At 42.8% G+C, this 23,302-nt stretch overlaps 1 protein-coding gene and 1 long non-coding RNA gene across 9 annotated transcripts in view; both read left to right on the plus strand.

Moving 5' to 3' along the window:
- Positions 1-20,924, plus strand: part of LOC137859559 (uncharacterized) — a 100,160-nt gene extending 79,236 nt beyond the window's left edge. For both annotated transcript variants that reach the window (XR_011098374.1, XR_011098375.1), the window contains exon 5: positions 14,942-20,924. This is a non-coding gene — a long non-coding RNA (uncharacterized lncRNA). The remainder of the gene's footprint in view (positions 1-14,941) is intronic.
- A 335-nt stretch (positions 20,925-21,259) lies between these two features.
- CCSER2 (coiled-coil serine rich protein 2) overlaps positions 21,260-23,302 on the plus strand; it is a 72,301-nt gene continuing 70,258 nt past the window's right edge. For 6 of the 7 annotated variants that reach the window (XM_068688742.1, XM_068688744.1, XM_068688746.1 and 3 more), the window contains exon 1: positions 21,260-21,431. The gene's annotated coding sequence lies outside the window, so the exon portion shown is untranslated. Of the gene's footprint in view, positions 21,432-21,456; positions 21,681-23,302 lie in introns of those variants that run through there. The other variant, XM_068688743.1, reaches the window with a different exon arrangement.

Here is a 23,302-nt window from a genome sequence, read left to right on the forward strand (position 1 = left end):
AGGGTACTGGGTATCCAGAGAACAACTGGTATTGCCGCTAAAGACTGAGGCGAAGAAGGCATTAAGCACCTCCGCCTTTTCTTCATCTTTTGTAACTAGGTTTCCCCCCGCATCCAGTAAAGGATGGAGATTCTCCTTAGTCCTCCTTTTTGTGTTGATGTATTTATAAAAACATTTTTTGTTATCTTTAACGGCAGTAGCCAGATTGAGCTCCAGATGAGCTTTGGCCTTCCTAATTTTGTCCCTGCACAGCCTCACTACATCCTTATAGTCCTCCCTAGTGGCCTGCCCACTTTTCCAAAGATTATAAACCCTCTTTTTTCTCCTTATCTCAAGCCACAACTCTCTGTTCAGCCAGGCCGGTCTTCTTCCCTGCCAGCTCGTCTTTGGGCATGTGGGGACAGACTGCTCCTGCGCCATTAAGATTTCCCTCTTGAAGAGCGCCCAGCCTTCCTGGACCCCTCTGCCCTTCAGAACCGCCTCCCAAGGGACTCTACCAACCAGTGTCCTGAGCAGCACAAAGTCAGCCCTATGGAAGTCCAATACAGCGGTTTTACTGGTCCCCTTCCTGGCCTCGCCAAGAATAGAGAACTCCACCATTTCGTGGTCACTCTGCCCAAGACAGCTCCCGACAATCACATCCTCCACCAGTCCTTCTCTGTTTGTGAAGAGAAGGTCTAGCGGGGCACCACCCCTGGTAGGCTCACTAACCAGCTGCGTCAGGAAGCTATCTTCCACGCTCTCCAGAAACCTCCTAGACTGCTTTCTCTGGGCTGTGTTGTGCTTCCAGGATATGTCAGGGAAGTTGAAGTCCCCCACGAGAACAAGCGCTGAAGATTTCACAACTTCTGTCAGCTGCCTGTAGAACTCCTCATCTGTCTCCTCATCCTGGTTCGGCGGTCTATGACAGACCCCGACCAGGACGCTTCCCTTGTTGGCCTTCCTGCCGATCCTAACCCAAAGGGACTCGATCTTGTCATTCCCAGCCTTGACTTCTACAACATCGAAAGACTCTCTAATATAGAGAGCCACACCACCACCCCTTCTGTGCTGCCTGTCCCTTCTGAAGAGCTTATAGCCAGGCATCGCAGCACTCCAGTCACGAGAGTGGTCCCACCACATCTCCGTGATGGCAACCAAGTCGTAGCCTGCCTGCTGCACGATGGCTTCCAGCTCCTCCTGTTTGTTACCCATGCTGCGTGCATTGGTGTAGATGCACTTCAGCTGGCCATTGCCTTATCCTCCGGCCTTGCTATTGTTCCCCCTGGCACAGCTCCAACAAGCCTTGTTTCAGCCCCATCCCCCTTCTTACCTAGTTTAAAGCCCTCTCAATGAGCCCTGCCAGCCCCTGGCCCAGGATCCGTTTTCCCCTTAGAGATAGGGACCCATCTGCAGCCATCAGGCCAGGTGCCGAGTAAAGTGCCCCATGGTCAAAAAACCCAAGATTTCTGTGTTGGCACCAGCCCCGGAGCCACGTGTTTAACAGGTGGGCTTTCCATGTCCTCTCAGTACCCCTCCCTGCCACCGTAGGGATGGACGAAAACACCACCTGCACTCCTGCTCCATCCACTAACTGTCCCAGTCCCCTAAAGTCTTGTTTGATAGCCTTCAGGCTTCTCTCTTCAATGTCATTACTACCTGCCTGGACTATCAAAAGAGGATAATAGTCAGAGGGGCGAACCGGGTTGGGAAGGTTTATTTAGCTGTTACTAATCTGACTTCACAAGTTAGTAAAAGACTATCATGTTTAAATTAATTAGATATAAGAGTTTCCTAATTTGTGCTTTTTTATTTCTCATAAATCTAAAAGAAATACAAATAAATAGAAGTACAAACCATACTCCATTTATCAGCTGAAAACATCCAAAACGTGAATTGCGCAATATTTGCTTATTCTGTGCAAAAGGAACCCCTCACTGGTACAACACTTCTGTGTTCCAAAACCAGGGAAATAACCTTGAAATAGACTCTCCATATTAAAGCAGCTTTTTTTAGTTGATAAATAATGGCAAGAAAGTCTTATAAAAATTAAAGTTTTAAAATTCAATAATATATAAGAATGCATAGTGTATCTCACTGCAAAGTACATTGTAAATGCATTTTGGAAAGACAGATAATTCGCTTTTCTTGTTTTTCTTTCGTAGTTCTACACTATGCAACAATTTACCCCTAAAAGGATTAGCTACAACTGAGTTTTGATTTTGTGCTACTTAATTTAGCTCTTTAAAAGTTTGTATTGCTGGCACTTACCTCTTTTTTGTAGAGAGGAGTCTCTCTTCCTCAGCCAATTATTTTTCACTCCCTTGGGCCCTTCCCTGCTCAGGCAGCTGTACAGAAACTCTTAAGAATCTGAAAACAGTTGCTGAAGTTGGATCTGGAGCCCTTCAAGTGAGCAAAAATATGAAATTGAACTGATTCTGTTTACTACAGCCGTACCTGAGGTCAAAACACTCAAGACAAGATGTTTTGATCACAGACAAAGTTTTAAAAAGATTAGAAATAAATAATACAATTATTTGTTTGGTAACTGTTTAGATTACATTGGATGTGGAGGACTGAAAATTGGATGGGCCATTCCCCATGGCTTCTTTACTTAAGTCCCTCACCTCTGGCTTCTCACATGTTGTGTTTTAATGAAATAAAGTTAAAAAGTCACTGCCTGCTATGGGCTTCAAATATTAAAACATAAATACTTCACAGTTCTGTATCTTTTCTCTGTATCTGCATGTAAACCAGTTTTTATTTCCAAAAGACACTTTTTTTTTGTTTGTTTGTTTGTTTGTTTGTTTTGCTAAATGCTTCCGTTCTGGGCAACCAGCTTGGTGGACCTTGGTCTAGGGCTCCTTGGGTGTGAAATGCATGCTTCAGTCACTTTCATGATTGCTGTGGGTGTACTGGGTGCTTCTGAAAACAACTAAACCAAACCACCACCAACAACAAAAACTGTCAGTAGTTGACAGAAACATAGAATGCTTTTGAAATTTTGACTTTGTGGCTAGTTGAGTTCATACAGCAGTTTTGTAGGAGAACCAGGATGCCAAACTGTGGACCCCAGCTTTGCAGCCTTATCTTCACTGGACCACGGAAGTGTGGACCATTAATTTTCATGTGAAAAGGGTTTTTGTTCAGGGTGAGCAGTGCAACAGCAGTATTCAGGGTGCTGCTTGACTGCATCTTGTTAATACAGTGTTATGTTGACACAACGCCTTTTATCCAGGATCGTAATCACCATATCGCATCACTGGTGGTGTCAACTGAGCACTTTTAATGCTGAATTCTGCCTTTGCTCTGAGCTGAAGAATAAGGCTTTTAGCCTTTCCTGAACTGCTTGGATGAGGGGCTTGACAGGAGCCTGTTGGCCTTTCTGTTCTCCTTTCACACATGAAACTCACACATGAAATGGAGGCTAATCTCGTGCTCAGTTCTGCTAGTCCTTCCTAAGGGCTACTGCAAGGGCACAGAAGCATTAATTGACTAATTTTGGGGATCATTTTACACGGAACATTTTGTCATCCATTTCGATCGCAAGCTCCATCTTGACGTTCCAATGGATTTGAACACATCAGGAAGAGCTTTCTTGGCAGGTAAACACATTGTGTTCGTGCACAGTGCTGAATTTCTAAAATTTGGGAGGGAGGGCAGGAGCAAGACAGAAAATTTCTGTTGCTTTAATAAGAGTGATTTAACAGCTTGTCGGATGACTAGAACAGCAGAAAAGCTCTGTTTTGGAGGTCTTCTGATCAGATTAAAAGGTTTCCATACTGGCAGGGAAATTTGCTAACAGAATTGAATGCTACCAACTCTGTGGAAGAAGTGTTCACTCAGAGGGAATATCTGTTAAATTGCAACTAATTAATTAAACAGGTCTTCAACAGCAGATGTCACTGAAGCCTTAACATTTAAGAGAGGATTTCAGAAGGCTGAGGAACTAAATAAGCAAGCCTTGGTATTACTTTAACCATTAACATACTATGTATGTATACTACTTTATTTACTATGAGAGTCTCATCTCCAGAAGATGCAATAAATTGATATTCTTTATTGCACTCATCATTATGACTGTTATATTTGGCCTCACCTTCACTAAATTATGCCTATGGCAGTGGTGTTTTTTCTGTCTCCTTAAAACTGACTTTCTTATTATTAGCTCAGCTTTATCAGCAATAATATGTAGGAGGTATTAGGATAAAGAGGATTCATAATAGCTTTCAATCTTAGCCTTCACAGCCCCTGATTAGGCTGGCCTGTCCCATGCAGCGCTCAGAAAAGAATCTGCTGTTGTAGCATTTTCAATGCACTCACTTAATGACCAGCAGCGGTGTTTTTCTGCTGAGAGATGCTCGTGACAGGCAGTGCTGTCTCCTGAGCACCAAGACACTGAGCATCAGTGAGAGACTCGGTTCAGTTGTGGGCCCTAGGGCTGGCCCAGCTGGGGGTCTGTCTGGCTCGCCTCCCGATCCCATTGGGGGCAGCCAGCAGCTGGGATTTTGTCAGCTCCCAGCTCACATTCCTGCGGGCTGCAGCCTTGTGATTGTGTCCCCGGGTCTGGCTGCCCCACTGACCTCAATCGCTCGGGACCTAGATCTTCCCATGCTGAGATGGAGCTGCTGAGAGGGAAAAGGTGTTGGCAGGGAACTCAGAAAAGGAGTGTCCAGGATAAAGATATTAGAGTTTAGTCTCTGCACTGTGTTAGAATGATATTAAGCTGCTAAGTTGTCCCACTTTCCAACTCCTTTTCATAATGCTGCTTAAAATGGGAGTAATCTGACTACCTGTGTTTGTATCAGCCCTGATTGGTACAGCGTGAGACAATGAAATAATGCATCAGCAGACTCTGATTGATTTCTCTCTGCCAGATTTTAACCTTTCCTTATACTCGCCTCTTTCTTCACCCTGGATTAACATAATGCAAATGCAATTCAATTTTCTAATGAGAAATTGACCCAGGCTCTCTGCTGTAAAATAAAGTGAGTGGACAGTCACAATCAATTAGGGTTAGTATGGCTAAGCCAAAAAAATCCATATGGATGCCGTTATAGAACGTCTATGTCTGGTTATGTGTCTTAGAGGCTCGCATCTTTTGATTAGGGTGTCAGACCCAGGGTAGGGTTATCCACGCTGAAGCTTGCATGGCAGACACTTAGGAGAATGAATCTATGAGCTTTCATTTCACACCCTGTTGAGATGATTTTCATTAGAGAAATTAGATGATGGTACAAATGTCACATGCTTTATTGCTAAGGCGTGTGATGTGAAAAAAGCTGATTTTTTTTTTTCCACTGTTTGTATTAAGCTGTTGAAAAGAAATCAGTGAAGTTTCCCAAGCTCTTCTGTATAATTTACTAATCCAAAATGTCTGAAAGCAGTATGATTCACAGCACTTGTTTAGGATGTCTAAAAATATCCAGAAGCAAGGTCAGACAAGAACCTTACATTCAGTCCTAACCATAAGGTGTAAGAATTGCAGGCTGTCCAATGCGATAATGATTGAAGTATGGCCTGAGAGGTATATCCTTCACTAGGTGGTGTGAAGAGAAAAAAAAATCAGGGAGGTGTATGCCTCCCCTTCCTCTGTGTGAGCATGGGTGGATGTGGCAGAAAAGCTCCCACATCTGGTGAGGTGTTTGCTGTCTTGTGGTTGAGCAGGTCTCTGCTTTCCTCTCCCTCTTCTCAGCACCTCTCAGGGAAGGGTTGGCTGTGTCCTTGCCGAAAATTGCAGACATGGTGCCTGCTTTCCAATGCAGTGTTGGGAGAGTGGAGCTATGCTCGGCTAACATGGATGAATAATGAATAACGTGCTGAAGATGCTCAGACTCGATCCCTATAACCTTTGTAAATCATCAAAAGACTTAATAATGCTTCTGCTTTATAACAGAAATTTACAAAAGGATGCTGTTTATCATTCATCTTAGAAATTTTAGAGCTGCTCTGCTTTGAGAGAGAAATTTTCACCGCGTTGATCTAACAAGGTTTTCTGGCACACATACGCAGGCTGTATTTTGTACCTTTGGCTTTGGCTAAATGTTTCCAAATAATGAAAACTGCTGCTATGATTGCCTGTTAGTAAAAAATCACAGGTCCAGGAGACTTCTAATTCATAGCCATGCTCTCCAGGACCCACTGGGAACAGTCCTGGATGGAGTACATACAAACAAACAAAAGGGATTTAGGATTATACTGTAATATGAAGCCACAGGCCCTATAAGATGTTGAAGATTCTGACCATCTTAGTTTGTAGCTGTGTGTTTAATTGCTTCAGCTTTAAATTCTCCCAAAGGAAGGATGTATTCTTAGGCACAGAAATAAATGGGATGGTATACAGATGCTGACAAACTACATGCATCTGTGGAGTAAAATACAACTCGCATAAAGAAGTCAGAGTGAATAAAGAGCCCATGGATCACAGTGACAATAGAATTACCGAGAGGAATGAGGACACATCACAGACTATACTGTAGTCATTGTATAGGACAGCCATAAAAAAACCACGATGCTATTTGAGTACAGTACATGATGATATGACTAAAGAATGGAGCACAATATACGTACCCCTATGAAGGGAGTCATATGTTTGGGTTTTCCTGAATAATGAGTGCACAACCATTTCACTACAGCATTTCTCAGACCTGGTTTCATGTGCACAGGGTATTAACTGGCAGCAGCTGTGGTGGCTACTGAGGAAGGAGCATCTGCATATTCTCTCGCCTTGCTGCTATTATTCTGCATCTGAAGCAAAAGGCAATTTCAAGAAATTGTTGATGTTTTTCAAATAAACAAAACAAAAAGTATGAAAGACAACACATATATTAAATTACACATTGATATAGAGCGCATTTCAGAACAGATCTGAGTGGCGTTGTGTCCAGCTGTGGCTGGGCTATAACGAAGGATTGTACCAAATCACTAATAGGCCAAGAACAGGATCTGTAGCAGCCAGGGCAGCCAACAGCATCTTTTATGTTTGTTTTGAGACATGCCACAGTTCCCAGCACTGCAGAACGCTTCTCCAAAGCAAGGCTGCTTTGCCTGTCCTAAATTTAATCTAGTGGAAGAAATCTTTTAGATTATTGCTGTGTCCTTTACTGACCCTCAGCTCTTACCAGCAGGTCTTGGTGCCAATATCTTAATTTTTCATTTTATGCTGCTTGCTTTAACAATGTGTTCTTTGGCAGTCAGCCACGTCTACAGCACTCTGCTGTTAAAATGCCTGCTCTCTACTGCAGCTGTCCATTTGCTTTATGGACTGATCAGCCAGTAGAGTGTAATTTAAGAGAATAGGAATAAGTCATCGTTGAGGGCACAAAGTATCAGCAGATTCGCTGTATGCAGGTCTGTCCTTCAGAGATTTTTGAACACGACTTGTCATACTACATGTTTATTTTTTAATTAGTGCATTACATGGAGAGGAAGAATGACTTGTCACTCTGCACACAGAGGATGAATAAAATAGTGCTGCCCTTGTGGAAATACTCTTGGTACCGAGAGCACTCAGGAGTGACACAGCTGTCAGAGTGAACACAGCACATAGTACTTTCCTTACTTAAATGTTATTACAGGTTTAGAGGGCAGGATAATTTGAATTGGTAATGGCATTAGCTTTCCCATTTAAATAGAGCAAGAAGATGATGGGTTCTTAGGAGACACTCGCCTACTAGATTTTCGCTTGTAATTACTGGGGTCTTATTGGGCCAAACCAAGCTGTAAACTGGGTATTTAGGTGAGAGGCATTTTACAAAATGTCCTATTTGCCTATAACAATGGATGCTAAGGGGAACAATGGAGAGAGTGGCTTACCGAACTAATGAAAACAAAAACATCGACCGATAAAACCCAAGGACTGACTTGACATCATGTCTGGTAAACAAGGGAAGAATGGAAACAGAAATTAATGGATCGTAATTGATGTGTCGGGAATTAGAGCCAACCAGCAGACGGGGTGCCGGGGGGATGATTCTGCTCCACATCTTTTCTGAAGTCATTAAAAAGTGTGGGAAGCGGCTGTGGAGAAGAGCTGGGAGGGTGGAAGGAATTCTTCTGTCATGTTTGCCATCCTTAGTATCCCTGGGATTTAGAGAAGTCCACCTGCTTCCCCCCCACACCCTGCTCATAACTGCATCGTTTCTGGGCCTGATCCAGGGACATGCACTGATTAGAAAAGCCAGAGATAAGGAATATCGAGATTGCCATCTTGATCAGCAAACAAAACCTGAGAAGACTTTTCTGTTTTCCTTCTCTGCTTTATTTTTCTCCTCTCATCTTTTACTTAAAAAAAAAAAAAGCATTTGCTTTAGCAAGACATGACTTGCTCTGTCTCAATATCCCCTTAAGCTGATGGCCTGTAAAGCAGTTAAAAGCAATGACTGAAATGGCTCAGCAGTGGGGTACACTTGCCAAGTCTCAGAGTAGCCAATGTGAATGAGTGCTTGAATTCCTCCCTCCAAGAGTAAGTTGGCAAGATATATAAATAAATATATATGACATATAAATAGATGTAAAAAATCAAGGCAGGAGAATGAATGATAAAAGTAAAGAAACAGGCAGAATACAGATCTAGTTTATCTACTTAAATTTAGGTACAAACGGGAAAGCATCAGACCTACAATAATGATTTTTTTTTTTCCCCACAATAAGAAAAAAAGACAGAAGATCTTGAGTATATTCTCACGCTCCCTCTTCCCCCATCTATTTGTAAGCTGGCAAATACACAATTTACTACACTAATCAAAATACAGCCTCCTGCTGTTGCCTACATTTTGATATGGAAATGTATTCTGACTTGTATGTATCATTTTACAGAACCCAGTCTTGCAGACCAAATATAAAAAACACTCTTACTAATCAGTTTCTGTTCTTTCTGTTTACTATACACATTGATGAACTTTTAGTGTTAACTTCATTCCCTGCTGGCAGTGACAAAAGACCATCTAATATAGCACTTGAAACATATTATTAGCTTTTGACTGAGTAAATTTTATAAGAAATTACATCTCTAAAAAGAGATAATGGATAATAAGATCTATATCTCAAAGGAGTAGTAAAGGGAATATAGTGAGATTCAATTCGCAGTCATCAACTGGGTCACATCTCAGCGAAAAGATATATTATTTCTGACAGACATTATGGTCCGATGACTATTAAAAGAGCAATGGAGTAAATTTGATGATCATAGTCCAGTCCTCAGTGGTCAAAGTTCCAGTGAAAACTGGTATTCCCAGCGGGTATTAATATTTCTGTCTCGTGACCATGTGCTCTTTATTCTATAAAGCAGAATGCTAGTAGTTTTGCTTAAAAGGCCATAGACTAATTAGACGTATCTTCTCCCCTGTAGAAGATCTCTTAGCTTAGAGAAGACATAAGTTGGCAAGGCAATAATTTTCCTTGCAGGAGTTTACACAATTTAGTGTAAAAATGAAGAATTTTGGTTTCCAGGTTTCTTAATCTGTTACCTTTATCATCATAGCTTTCTAAATTTGTAAAAGGCCCAAATCATCTACCACTGAATTATTATTTGGGGGTTGGACCCCAAAAATTATTATTTGGGGGTTGGACCTGATGATCTCTTGAGGTCCCTTCCAACTCCTACAATTCTGTGATTCTGTGATCAGCCATGCAAAGATCTGAAATAATCTATCCATATATTTGTATTCTGTTTGCTTGTTTTTCTATTTTTCTTTCAGATTAACTTTTATTGTTAGAGTTGATGTTTGCCATCAGCTGTACACACCTTTAGTGAGTCTTGGTGCCTGGAAACTGCTCTCAACGTACCTTTGTGCAACAACTTGGGGAAGAAAGCAGGCAGCTGCATGGTTTTTATGGTCTTTATAGTACTAAGAGATTAAATACTTTTTTTTCTTTTTCTCAGTAAAGACCCACCCCATGCCACAGACTAAACCAAAGTATTAATTCCATAATTATTTCAAAAAGGCAACATCATATCCCTAACACTAGGTATTCTGTGAGGGAAAATGGACCAATGTAGCAAGTGGTCATTCTGCAGGACGTTTCAGAGAAATGTAAGCCTACTTTGATGAAGCTTTCTTTGCAGCTATTTATCTTTGCTTGAAAGTAAAACAAAACTACTTATGAATCGTGTTAGAAACCATCCTACTAATCATAGAATCATAGAATCATAGAATATCCTGAGTTGGAAGGGACCTTTAAGGATCATCAAGTCCAACTCTTGACACCGCACAGGTCTACCCAAAAGTTCAGACCATGTGACTAAGTGCACAGTCCAATCTCTTCTTAAATTCAGTCAGGCTCGGTGCAGTGACCACTTCCCTGGGGAGCCTGTTCCAGTGTGCAACCACTCTCTCTGTGAAGAACTTCCTCCTGATGTCAAGCCTAAACTTCCCCTGTCTCAGCTTAACCCCGTTCCCGCGGGTCCTGTCGCTGGTGTTAATGGAGAAAAGGTCTCCTGCCTCTCGACACCCCCTTACGAGGAAGTTGTAGACTGCGATGAGGTCTCCCCTCAGCCTCCTCTTCTCCAGGCTGAACAGGCCCAGTGCCCTCAGCCGTTCCTCGTACGTCTTCCCCTCCAGGCCTTTCACCATCTTCGTAGCCCGAAGGGTGATGCTATAGGCAAGGTCTTCCAGGGATGGGGAGGAGGAAGCACCAGGTTTGGGAAGAAAATCTTAGTGTCCATCTGAGAAAGAAGCATTATGCTGTAGTTTATAGTTTGTACTCGGTTTTGAAACGGTTATGCCATGCAAAGTTAAGTCAATATATATTTTAAAAACAAAGGTGCTGATTGACGAAGAAGCCATAAATACATTTGCCATTTCTTCTAAATGAGGTATGTTCATTTTAGCATTGAACTTGTACTTGTAATTGTATTTTTACTTACTGACAAGGCATAAAAATGTGAAAAACATGTAGGAAGCAGATTTTAAGGACAGTTGGACAACATTGGAAAGAGGAACATGTTTGTAAAAGAAAACAATATTTTAAATGTGTGCCAAAGCACACATAATGCCACAGTAGAGCTATCTGTGTAAATTACTTAGTAGATTATTCTTAGAAAAATAGCTAATTGTATTATGAACACACATGGCTAACTAAATGTGCACCTGTGTTGTAACATTTCTCTCCTCTGTGGTAGCACAGAAATAAAAAAAAATTAAAAAGTCTTATAAAGTGCATAAACAGGAATATGATCATTGAAGCTGTTAAGACCAAGAAGCCCAGATTCTGCAAGAACAGTTCTATGGGTAGAGCTACGTATCTGTGGAGCACTTAAATAACATCACTACAAATATGCGGACACCAGATCAGCCGAGGTAAAGCTCAGCTGATGTTAGTGGCATTTGCTGTTTGGCCAATGGCTTTTCTTTGCAGGATTGTGGCGTTGTGCAGCAGCTCTTAAGAAATCATTACAAAACCACCCTGATATCAAAAGAACGTATTTCAGTTCTACTATCAGTTATATTTGATGAAGGATATGATTTCCCACAAAATATTTTTCAAGTTGAAGGGAATGAACTTGTATATGGTGTTGAGTATATTGCCCATGCATTGAATTTCAGGAGCAACCATAAGAAAAATTTCAGGCCATTCAAAAAACTGTGGTGGTTGCATCATGTATCAGTCTTCATCTTGCTCATCCAATACAGAAAGAGATACTACTGACTCTGTAGCCTGTTTTTCTTGAAGCTATCTAGCAGTAGGTAATGGAAATAAGACACTGAATGCTAGTAAAGCACTCTGAGTTTTGCAAAGCAATAAGGCACTGATGTGAGAAAGAGAATCTAACTCATAATTCATCTTTTATACCTGTATTACTATTAAATGTGTAGTGTGTCTTGGTGATTTACGCTGTTGGGGCTGCAGGCAAAATGATGTTTCCCAATATGCCCTTAACCAAAATCTTAATGTTTAAAATTTATTTATGGAACCATATTCATTTAAGCAATAATTCTGTAGATTTACTGTGCTTAAGTCAAAAGCTTCTGAGGATGGTAAATGTCTGCGGATCCATCTTGAACTTACAGCAAATAAGTGTATCTAATGCATTCATTTAAATTGTATTTCACATACAGATTTCCCCAAGCTGATACTGAATCTACAGCGTGCACCTGGAGGAGTAGCCCAGAGCTAGGAGTATCACAGGACTGCAGATCCTTGCTTAAGTTTTTTTTTAGAAAGCCAGTAACCTTGGGCACTAATGTATTAAAATTGCCAGCTATGTTCTGCTTTTAAAATGACAATAGACTTCCATGACTCATGAAATGGCATAGAAGACTGTACTAGCACCTGTTTCTTCAGTGACTAACAGACAAGGAGATTTACATGTAGCCATAAGCACTGAAGCAGAAAATAGATCTGAGGGCTATTGTGCTTCTATCTGATACATACATTTTAATTCATTCACTGAATATGCAAACTATACACTTAGCTAAGTGCTTGTACTTGGCCTCAGGTGTAAGATTCTAGAGATCGCAATCACGTCTCCCCAGCGATGCTCTGCTGTATCCATCTGGGCAGAGGATGTCCCTGTGTTAGCATAAGGAATTAAAAGTGACCTGAAGCAAGTGCAAACTGGGGACCTCCACCAGTTCAGGGGAAAACAGCAGGCCTATTTCTTTTACTTCTGTCTTCAATATTTCGTCAGACCTGTTCTTTTATCATCAAAATCTTTCTGGTCTGAAAACCCTTTTTCTGTCTCAAGTCGTATTTTTTTTTTCCTTCTTTCTGATGTCTAATTCCCCTCTGTTTTCTCCCACCTTTGGACCACGCCAGGTCATCTACATCCAGATAAATACTGTTTAATATTCTTATCTTCAATCTGGACAAATAAAGCTTAATATTCTTATCTGCAGCTCTTTCTATGCTCTTGCTACTTCCCACAGAATCAAAAGAGTGCCAGGATGCTTAGACCATAACAGAAGTACAGCCCCAGGGAAAACTGCAGTTCATTTCTGCTAGCTGGAGTCTGCACTACTACTCATGATTTGGGTGCATCAGCAGCACATGCTACCATTTTCTTAGTATTGAAATGTGGCCCTTTAAATGCACAGTATCGCACTACCACTGCCAGCAGGAAGGGCACAGTTATTTATTTAGGTGATTAGGACTGTAAAGAAATCTATCCTAAAGAAAATTAACATTAGAACTTTTTTCCCCATCTACTTTCTGTCATTAAGCACTTTGGAAGAGAATTTCAGTTGCTGAATTTCCACAGTAATGAGGGTTGTCATCTGAAAAATTTTGCAAGAGGTAATAAGAAGGTATCTCTTTTAAATGAAAATGCCTCCAAATCTCTTTTCCCTCTGGATACCGCAGTATGTCTTGAGTTAATTATCATTAGAAATTCTGCCTCTGAAACGAGAACTTATTTTTTTAAGTGCTTTCTGATGAACATGAAGGAAATGATATTCCATGCAGTGGTGTGTAACACTATCTCATTTACACAGCAGCTGACTCTGGAGTCTTAGGAGGAATTTAATACTATAAACATACATGGATGCCTGCCACTGCAGGCACTGGAAGAACCACACTCCAGGTGGTCCCGTTTTCACTTTGAGGAGAATATTCACCTTTTACCAAGCTTCTCCTTTACATGTAGGTGCTGTGTTCAAACCCAGCAGCTCTCCTTGTGTTACTGATCGAACTATACAATATTTGGCCTCTTTTTTTTTTTTTTTTTCAGTATATACATTCATGTTGCCAGAGTATTATAATGTTCTTGAAAAAGGATTGCAGTGGATTATAAAAATGCAACATAAAAATAAAATCAGATGTCTGAAAAATGCTTGTAATCAAATACCCAGTTCAAAGTGATATTAAAAGATGGAGGAAAGCCAGGCATTCCATAAAAGCTTATCCACCTCTCTGTGCATTCTTTGTAGGTTCACTGCTTTCTAAGTGCTTATTTGCTAATACTTTCATTATGTGCATCATTGCAGTCTGAGTTAGTTCTGCACTTTAGCTGCATTCTCAGTGGAGGTTTCCTTTTGCTTTTTTTTTGTTGTCTTCTTTTCCTGCATCTCTGAGAATCACAGACACCTCAGTCACGTCCGTTTAATCACCACCAGTTAGGTGAATATCCCCCAACGTTTCTTAGTTTACTCATGGTTATTATTGTTACAGCTTCCTTACATTAAATGTATTGGATTTTATGTTCTTTCTCCACACCGCTTTGGTAGGGCGTAGAGTTTCATGCTGGGTGTTACGTGGTTTGGTCATAAACACACTGATCTGAAGTGAGGAACAGTGGATTCCAGCCCTGCCTCCGCCACCAGCTTGCCAGTTCGACCCTGGCACCTTCTGTACCTCAGTTTATTTGAAATGAATTAGAAATAGCCTTACCCCTGCTGAAACCTATTTTGAGGATACGCTCATGTTTGCAGCGCACCAAGAGTTCCCTGATTACAAAGGATCTAGAGGGCAAAGTATTTTTCATAGCTACCTTTATGGTGAGACAGGAAGAGCAGCAGTTTTACTCGCAATGTTGCATGTACGTTTTGGTCTGACAGCATTTTCTAATTGATTTTTCATAATGTGGATTGAAGACATATTTTTAGCCATTAAAATGCCAGTCATGCTGCTTAGAATTTGCCCTTGAGCCTTGTGACAACCATCTGAAGCATATCCACTATTATTTATTGCATGCATTTCTAAAATAGTTCAGTCTCTTTCCAGCTTGCTGCTATCTCCAGTTAGTAATTATTAACTCAGAGAAAAACACCTTCAGCACCTCCTGGTTAGAAAAGCCTTCTAAGCAAGCAAAACCTTGCTAAGTCTCTTACCGGATAGATCAGCGATTGAATATCTGGTGCCAGTATTTCTGTCAGAATCTCTCAGGATGATGCCTTCAGAAGTCCATGAATCAAGGGCAGGCACCAGCTTATAAGAATAAAATTTCTCCTTTTTTGCCTTTGCAAGGATCCAGCTTTCTTTACAGTTGTACTCACTGCAACTGAACTATGTTTGATTTTAACAGAAGTTTCCAGAAAGATACAGTGGTAAGGAAGGACCTTGGAGAGAGTGAAGGCTTATCCTCCAGCTGGTGTTGAGGTGGACCAACCAACCCCACCTGGAGGAGCGATCGGTGTCAACCTGTAAAAATTATAGCTCCAATAGTCCAGGGTTGCCGTGGAGGAATCATCCAACTATCCACTTACATTGTCCAGATGATTCCCAATGCCTAGAACAATGTTTTCAACACACATACACATATATATCAGGGTACATGTAAAAGTAACATTTTATATAAATATATTTGTATTCATACACGTTTATGCATGTTTAAGCATAATTTTCCTGAGTAACTAGAGCTAACAAAATAAAGAAAAGAGGGGAGGGAGTAAGTATACAAGAGAAGAAAAATCCTTGTAAGATACAAAACATTTTCTGATATAATATTTCATGATTTTTTTTCAAGTGACTATGATTTTGAGAAAACAGTGTAACTGTACTTAATGTTCCAGTGGAGCTCTGAGACATTCAGTTAATTATTGAGCTATACTGGTTAAGTTGGTCACGTAAATTCAGATAAGGTCAGCTCTTTTCTCGGTGCACATGTTACTGCCATGTGCACAAAGAGAGGAAAAGCAATTGCATCTTCTAATCTGCATCTTTGAGCTCCTTGTTTTTCATTGCCATTTAATACCGAAAATGTAATTTAATCACTGAAAAATGGAATTTCAACTTTGATTTTTTTATCTTTGGATGCTTTCACGTGTTCAGACAAGAAAGATTAGGGTCAAATATATACAGGGAATAAGACTGTTTCTGAAGTCCTGAACAGTATTTTGAAAGTACTGTTTGCTATTGGAACAGTCAGCTTGTTTTTGTCAGCTTTTTTTTTTTTTTTTTTTTTTTTACATCTCAAATTTAATTGAAACTAATAATTTGCATATAAAAATTTAATATGATTGAAGAAGTATTCATGGAAAAAATATCACTTTGAGTTAATTCCCTTCTGCAGTCTGCTTCAGCTATGAATCAAGTTTCAGAAAATGTGCAATTCCTCTTAAAAGGATCCTCTCTGGGTTGAGATAAATGAGAATGAATTAACCTCAATACTTTCAGTTATATATTTTCTCATGAAGTTGCCTAGTCAGTGGGAATTTTCCCTACGAAGGGAAGAGGGGATTAATCTGCAAATCTATCCTAGGTTTCTTGTGAAGTCTCACCATATTTCAGAATATCTGTCATTGCGAAAAATAATACTTAAAGAAACAAAATTATTTTCTTATAAAGATAATATTGGACACTCCTTAATCACTCTAAAGCAGAGTGTCATGTGTTACAATGAAACATGAGAAGGTAATGCAAGGGGATATCATATAATCAAGCTGTTTTTAGGACTGGTAAAATTATTGGCAATCCTAGTGGAGAGGATGACTAGAATAAAACTGGTATGTTTCTCTTAGCTGTCTTGTCACTTCGAGGTAGGGATTAATCAGTGGAGGTATAAATGAGCATCTCTGTTAAAAATTTTGCATATATTTTTGTGCTAACAGCATGTACAGATGTGGTCACCGTACCAACAGGTATCTTTTGTCATTTCTAACCAATTTTTGAATGAGGCTCAAAAGGATCAGGTTCTTTGCTTCTGGCTGCTGAGTGATGCTGACAATCTCTCCCTGTGGATGGATGTTAAGATGAATGCTGTCAAATGAAAACAAATACATACATATGATGTCCTTATTTATGTATTATTTTGCTATTTGCTTTATGTTTTATTTCTTAATACGTATAGCTGTATTGCTTTGTTATTCATGGCATTGTAGGCTGATTATAAGTAGATTATTACTTCTGCATATCACAGGACTAAAGACCATAATGATATTGTAAAATGGAGGACACTAGCTATACAAACAAAAAGACTGCATTTCATCTTTATTAAACTTTTTTTTTTTTTTTTAAAAGGATTGTGCTATTTAAACTTTTAGTAAATAGCAAAATTTACTGCATCAATCAGCTTAGGACAAGCATTCATTTAGAACTGGATCTTTTACAACGATGTTTACATAAAGATAAGTGGTACAATGCCAAATATATTTAAATGTTTTTATTGAGTTTACAGAGATTTCATTGAATTCCAGTCAACTTTTCTCATTATGTTAAATTTGGAGGGAGTTATTAGAAACATAAGTCTAAGTTAATTTTTCTACTGTGTCACTGAATGGCATCTTCATAGGTTGGATTTTAAAAAAATCCCAAACACACTAGATAAATTTCCATAACAGTGTCACTAATGGAAAGATATTTTTTGAGTACTGAGATTATCAGTCAACATTTCAGTTACAAAATATGGGGAAAAAATGTTTATCCAGCCTGATATAGAATCATTTTTATTTATACAAAAAGATATAATTTCCATACATATGCCTCAGGCTGAAATAACAGCTTTTACTTATGTTTCAGAATCCTGAAGCTTCCTACTGACTCAATGGAAATGTTAGACATTTGTATTCCTTGGGGCTTTCGGCGTATGTGAGTACAAGCTAAGTTGGAATAAAAAATAAACTGTACCAGACTTAAATGAAATATATACTAATTTGCTTTAACAGATACTGAGGGGAACATATTGAAAAATAAATGAAATACAGCATATTTGGATTTTAGACATGTACAATATGATTTTAATTGCTGTCTAGAAATGCTTTTGCATGTTTGTGAAGGTGACATACTGTAGAAAAATGGCCACTGAAGATGTGCAGAAAAAAATGGCAGTATTATACAAAGTAGTTTCAAATAGACTGTTTAAGCTATTTAAGTAGACTGATTAAGTAGTTCAACTAGTCTCTTAGACCTAAGCAGGTCTACGTTATTTAAACTAGCAGAGTATTTTGAAGCATTATGGGTGGTTAGCCCTTAGAAGAATAGTCAGGAATAGTCAGCATGGATTCACCAAGGGGAAAATAATGCTCGACCGATTTGATAGCCTTCTATGATGAGATGACTAGCTGGGTAGATGAGGCGAGAGCGGTGGATGTGGTCTACCTTGACTTCAGCAAGGCTTTTGATGCTATCTGCCATAACATCCTCATAGACAAGCTCAGGAAGTGCGACCTAGGTGAATGGGCAGTGAGGTGGATTGGCAGTTGGCTTGACAACAGGGCTGAGAGAGTTGCACTTAGCGGCGCAGAGCCTAGTTGAGGCCTGTAGCTAGTGGTGTCCCCCAGTGGTCAGTACTGGGTCCAGTCTTGTTCAACTTTTTCATCAACAACCTGGAAGATGGAACAGAGTGCAAACAGAGACACAAAGCTCGGAGGGGTGGCTGACACCCCAGAGGGCTGTGCTGCCATTCAGAGGGACCTCAACAGGCTGCAGGGTTGGGCCAAGAGGAATCTCATGAAGCTCAACAAGGACAAGTGCGGGGTCCTGCACCTAGGGAGGAATAACCCCAAGTACCAGCACAAGCTGGGGGGAGTCCTGCTGGAGAGCAGCTCCGCAGAGAGAGACCTGGGAGTCCTGGAGGACAGCAGGCTGACCATGAGTCAGCAGTGTGCCCTTGTGGCCAAGGAGGCCAAAGGTACCCTGGGCGCATTCAGAAGAGTGTTGGCAGCAGGTCAAGGGAGGTGATCCTGCCCCGCTGCTCAGCTCTGGTGAAGCCACACTTGGAGTATTGTGTCCAGTTCTGGGCCCCTGTAGTGGGTTTACGTGGCAAGGTTTTGGTAGCAGGGGGCCATAGGGGTGGTTTCTGTGAGAAAGATCTAGAAGCTGCCCCATGTTTGGGAAGGGCCCCATTGTTTTCCAGATCTGAGCCAATAAGCGATGTTGTTTTGCGCCTCTGTGAGAGCATATTTAAGACAGGGAAAAAAACCACTGTGCCTCACAGCAGCCGGGAGAGTCAAGGGAGTGAGAAAACAGCCTTGCAGGTGCCAAGGTCAGTGTAGAAGGAGGGGGAGAGATGCTCCAGGCGCTGGAGCAGAAGTCCCCTGCGGCCTGTGGTGAGGACCATGGTGAAGCAGGCTGTGCCCCTGCAGCCCATGGAGTACCACGGTGGAGCAGGGTTCCACGCTGCAGCCCGTGGAGGAGACCACGGTGGAGCAGGTGGCCCTGCACCGACGGAGGCAGCCACCTGTGGAAGACCCCTGCCGGAGCAGATTCCGGGCCGGACCTGTAGCCCGTGGAGAGGAGCCCACGCAGGAGCAGGTGATCTGGCAGGAGCTGCTGCCCGTGGGGGACCCAGGTTGGAGCAGTTTGCTCCTGAGGGATGGACCCCGTGGTACGGACCCATATCTGGAGCAGTTCTGGAAGAGCTGCTGCCTGTGGGAAGCCCTCGCCGGATCAGTTCATCAAGGACTGTATCCCGTGGGTGGGACCCCACAGCACAGGGGACGAGAGTGACCGAGAAGGAGCGGCAGAGAAGAAGTGCTGTAGACTGACCATAACCCCCATTTCCCCATTCCCCTGCGCCGCTCGGGGGGAGGAGGTGGAAGAGGGTGGATGGGGGGGGAAGGTGCTTTTGGTTTCTTTCCTTTGTTCCTCACTTCTCTAGCTTGTTAGTAATGAGCAATAAATCTTACTATCTTCTTATGCTGAGTCTGTTTTGCCCGTTAAAATAATTATTACATGATTTTCTCGTCCTTATCTCAACCCTTGAGCACTTTTCACATATTTTCTCCCCATTCCTCTTTGAGGAGGGGGAGTGAGAGAGCGGCTGTGGTGGAGCTCGGCTGCCCACTCAAGCGGAACCACGACAGCTCCCCAGTACGAGAGGGAGACTCCACAACCTTGGGACAGGTTGTGGAGCCTCCTTCTCTCGAGATACTCAAAACCCGCTGGGATGCCATCCTGTGCAATATGCTCTAGGTGGTCCTGCTTGCCAGGGGGGTTGGACTAGATTATCTTCAGAGGTCTCTTCCAACCTTGGCCATTCTGTGATTGTGTGATCCTGTAATGCTTCCCTTTTTTAAGTTATTATTCAAAAAAAGCTACGAATTTTGTGGAAAAACTGTGTCTTATGATTGAGGCTATATAGGCATTATGGCAATTTGTTAAATGTCTAAACAGCAGAACTCTCAACGCTGCTCTAAAATATCCCTAGGCTGTTTTCTTTTTTTCTTTTTTTCTTTCTTTTTTTTTTTTTCTTTAATATATTTATAGTTTTCTTTTAGAATTTGACTTCATAATAATTTTCAGATAAAAAAAGCATGAGCTATAGATAAAAAGGTGGTTGTACCACCACTTCTATGTCAGTACATGAAGCTTATGTGCTTCCCTTGTGTTGGTACAAGTGCTCCTAGTCTTCTGCTCTACTGGGCAGAAGTGTGATGACAGGAAACAATTTGTTCCTTGATCTGTTTTACTATGACCATTTGGATGCCGGCCCCAGAGCTACACCTTTGAAGCTTCACAATCATTTTATGAGCTTATATTGAACGTATTTGTGTTGAAGAAATACCTGCCACTGAGAAATACCCTGCCTGAGAAAAGAAGAATATAACTGAGAAGTGGGGAACATAAGAAGGCCTCAGTGAGCCTGTAATATAATTTCTCTTATATTTGGGGAAGTAAATGGAGAAGTTGGAGGGAATTTTGGTGCGAACAGTGAAGTTGTTCTGTTGAACAAAGTAGAGAGAAGTCAAATCTGTGCTAACGCTGTTGAAGTTTACATTAATACTCAGAAACTGAGAAGGACCATAAGAAAGGATGACTGTGTGGTTAAAGCAAGGACGCCTGACTTGGGAAAGCTGAGCTCATTTCCTGGCTTTGCTATCTCTTTAGCTTTGTGCAAGAGATTTAATCTCTCTCCACTTTTTTTTTTTCTCCTTCCTGTACCACAAGGGAGTAATTATAGTTCAAATTGTTCTAAGAATAAATGCATTAATGTGACTGGTACGTTGAACTACAGGCAAACAGTTTCAGTTGCTGTTCCTTATTTTAAAGGAAGGCCTTTGTGCTCCTATGACTGTGTAGAAGTTTTGCAGCCCGTGCCTAGAAAGGTGAGCAGGCACTCGGGGCACCACCACGCACAGCCCAGGCAGCGCACCCAGCCAGGAGGCTGCAAGCGATGCTTATTGCAGGGCTCTCAGTTCTCCTCCCCAGCACGGCTTTCTGAGGGGCCTGATGCAGCAGGCAGGGGAGAACGGAGCAGTAACTCCAGGTTTCAGTCCGAGCTGAAGCGCAGCGCCTGACGCCGAGCCCAAGCAATGCGGGTGCGCAGCAGGCGGGCGGGGGGACCCCGCGCCCTTCCCTCAGGCGCCTCAGCGCCTAACGGCCCACAGCCGGGGCCCAACGGCCGGCCCCGCGCCACCCTCCCGCGCTGACGTCAGGCTGAGGCGAGGGGCGCGGCGGGGAGGCCCCGAGCATGCGCAGAGGGGCCGCGCGCCCCGCCCCGCCCCGTCCCTCCCCTCCGTGCCGGGCGGGCGGGCGGGGCGGGGAGGGGCGGGCGGTACCTGGGGGCGCCGCGCTGAGGCGCTGAGGCACGGAGGGGAGGGGAGGGGAGGGCGGCTCGGGTCCGGCACGGCCCGGCGGTGAGTAGGGGGCGGCCACCGCCCCTCCGCGGCCCGGCCGGGGGTGGGTGCTGTGGGCGGTGGGGAGCCCGAGGCAGCCCCGAGGCAGGCAGGGAGGGAGCTGAGGTGTCGGGGCCGGGGGCCGGGGCGCGCTTCCCCCGCAGCTCCGAGCCCTGAGGCGCGGCCATGAGGCAGCGGCGGCTCGGCCCGGCAGCCACGGGGAGCGGCGGCCGAGGGGAGCGCTAGCGGCGGGCCTGGCGGCGCGGCCAGGTAAGGGGCGGGCCGCTGCGGGGCCGCTGCGGGGCCGCTGCGGGGCGCGGGGCTCTGCCGCCGGCAGGGGGGTGGCGGCTGCGCGGCCCCCGCCCCGCGCTGCTGCCCGCTGGTAGCGGGGTGCCGGCAGGGAAGGGGCGGCCCAGCGCCGGGGTGCTCCTCCGGCCGGGAGCCGCTCGGAAATGCGTTCTCCGGAGCGGTTTTAGGGGTAAAATGCTTTGTCACGGCAGCGTGAGGCTGTGCTTGGGGATGCCGAATGGAATTGGCAGGCAGTGTCCCAAGGCTGCAGTGGATCGCATCGTGCCGGATTTTACCCGTTTTGAATGAAATACCCGCACGCTGAGGAGGCGAGCACCAAACGCTAACCTAGGAGCTGCGTGAACATACAGCTCCCTGTAGTCACGATGTCTTTAAAACAGAAATGAAATCCTTGCTCGCAGTTGACACCTTTCATCATAGCAGTCCTGGTGTTTGGGCGCCAAAACCTGCTGAGTGCGGTCTGCTGACAGCAGGGCTGTAGGAATGCTTCACGTTTAGAAGATGCCTACGTTGTTCTTTATTGCTCGTGGCACCTCGTGTTTCTGAATTTATGCAATTAATAATGCATATGGATATGTGAAAATATGAATAGTAATGATCTCCATGAGCATAATGTTCTCATTTAGCATAGTGTTATACTAATGAGTAATCCTGTTTAATGGAACTGCTCATGTAAAAGCTTGCGAGAGTAAAACCTATTACTTTTGGACCTGATCATCCCTTAAGATGGATTGGTCATTTGGAATAAACCCGTTACGTAGAAGAGTTGGCACAGGCTCTCTATCTGGAGAGCCATCAGGCCTTCAGTCCTCAAATGAGCATCGCTTGCCTGAAGTTGTTGGCAGAATGCAGGTCTGTGAAAATGGAGACAGGGTAAAAGGTACCAGTTATGGCAGTGATTGTGGTGTTGTTTTTTTGCCACTGTCTGGAAATATAAACAGCAGTGCCCTCTTCCTAATTAGAGGCTTTCAAGCCTAGTTAAATTCCTTGCCAATAGGGATGCTAAGAAGATCAAAATACTAATGGTGCTTTTGATAATTAGGTTTAAAATCCTGTATTGTGTTTCATTTGAAGCAATAAAAAAGCTTATGTAAATCTTTGTATACCTGAATACATGGATATTAGAATAAAGTCAAGGCGGTGTTATAATAACTATTCCAAAGATGCTTAGCTGGGCAGCGTGGGTCTTTGTATTTCTTCCTATCTCTGGGACACATACTGAAACTCACTTCTAAACTTCAATCAAACTAGATGCATTTTTGAAGGCATTCTGAGTATATTGTATCCTCCTTAGTCCAAAGTTACTTGATTTCCAGAGCTGCAGAGATCTGGGTTTCACTTGCTAGCTATCTATCCCCTCTATCTTAGAGGGGAGGGTTCAGCTGGAACGGTTCTGTTGATTGTCTCCTCTAGTAAGTGAAGCAAGAAAGCCTCCTTGGGTTGGAGGATGCTTATCCCTGGTCACATGGGGAATTGGTGTCACGAGTTGTCAGTGAAATGCCTTTCCCACTGAAAAGATCGCTGGGATTTTCGTGAGCACTTAGCCTGTGAGGACTCAAGGTAGTGTTCTGTGGAGTGCGTTG

Source organism: Anas acuta, chromosome 7, assembly GCF_963932015.1.
Source record: "Anas acuta chromosome 7, bAnaAcu1.1, whole genome shotgun sequence".
Taxonomy (NCBI): Eukaryota; Metazoa; Chordata; class Aves; order Anseriformes; family Anatidae; genus Anas; species Anas acuta.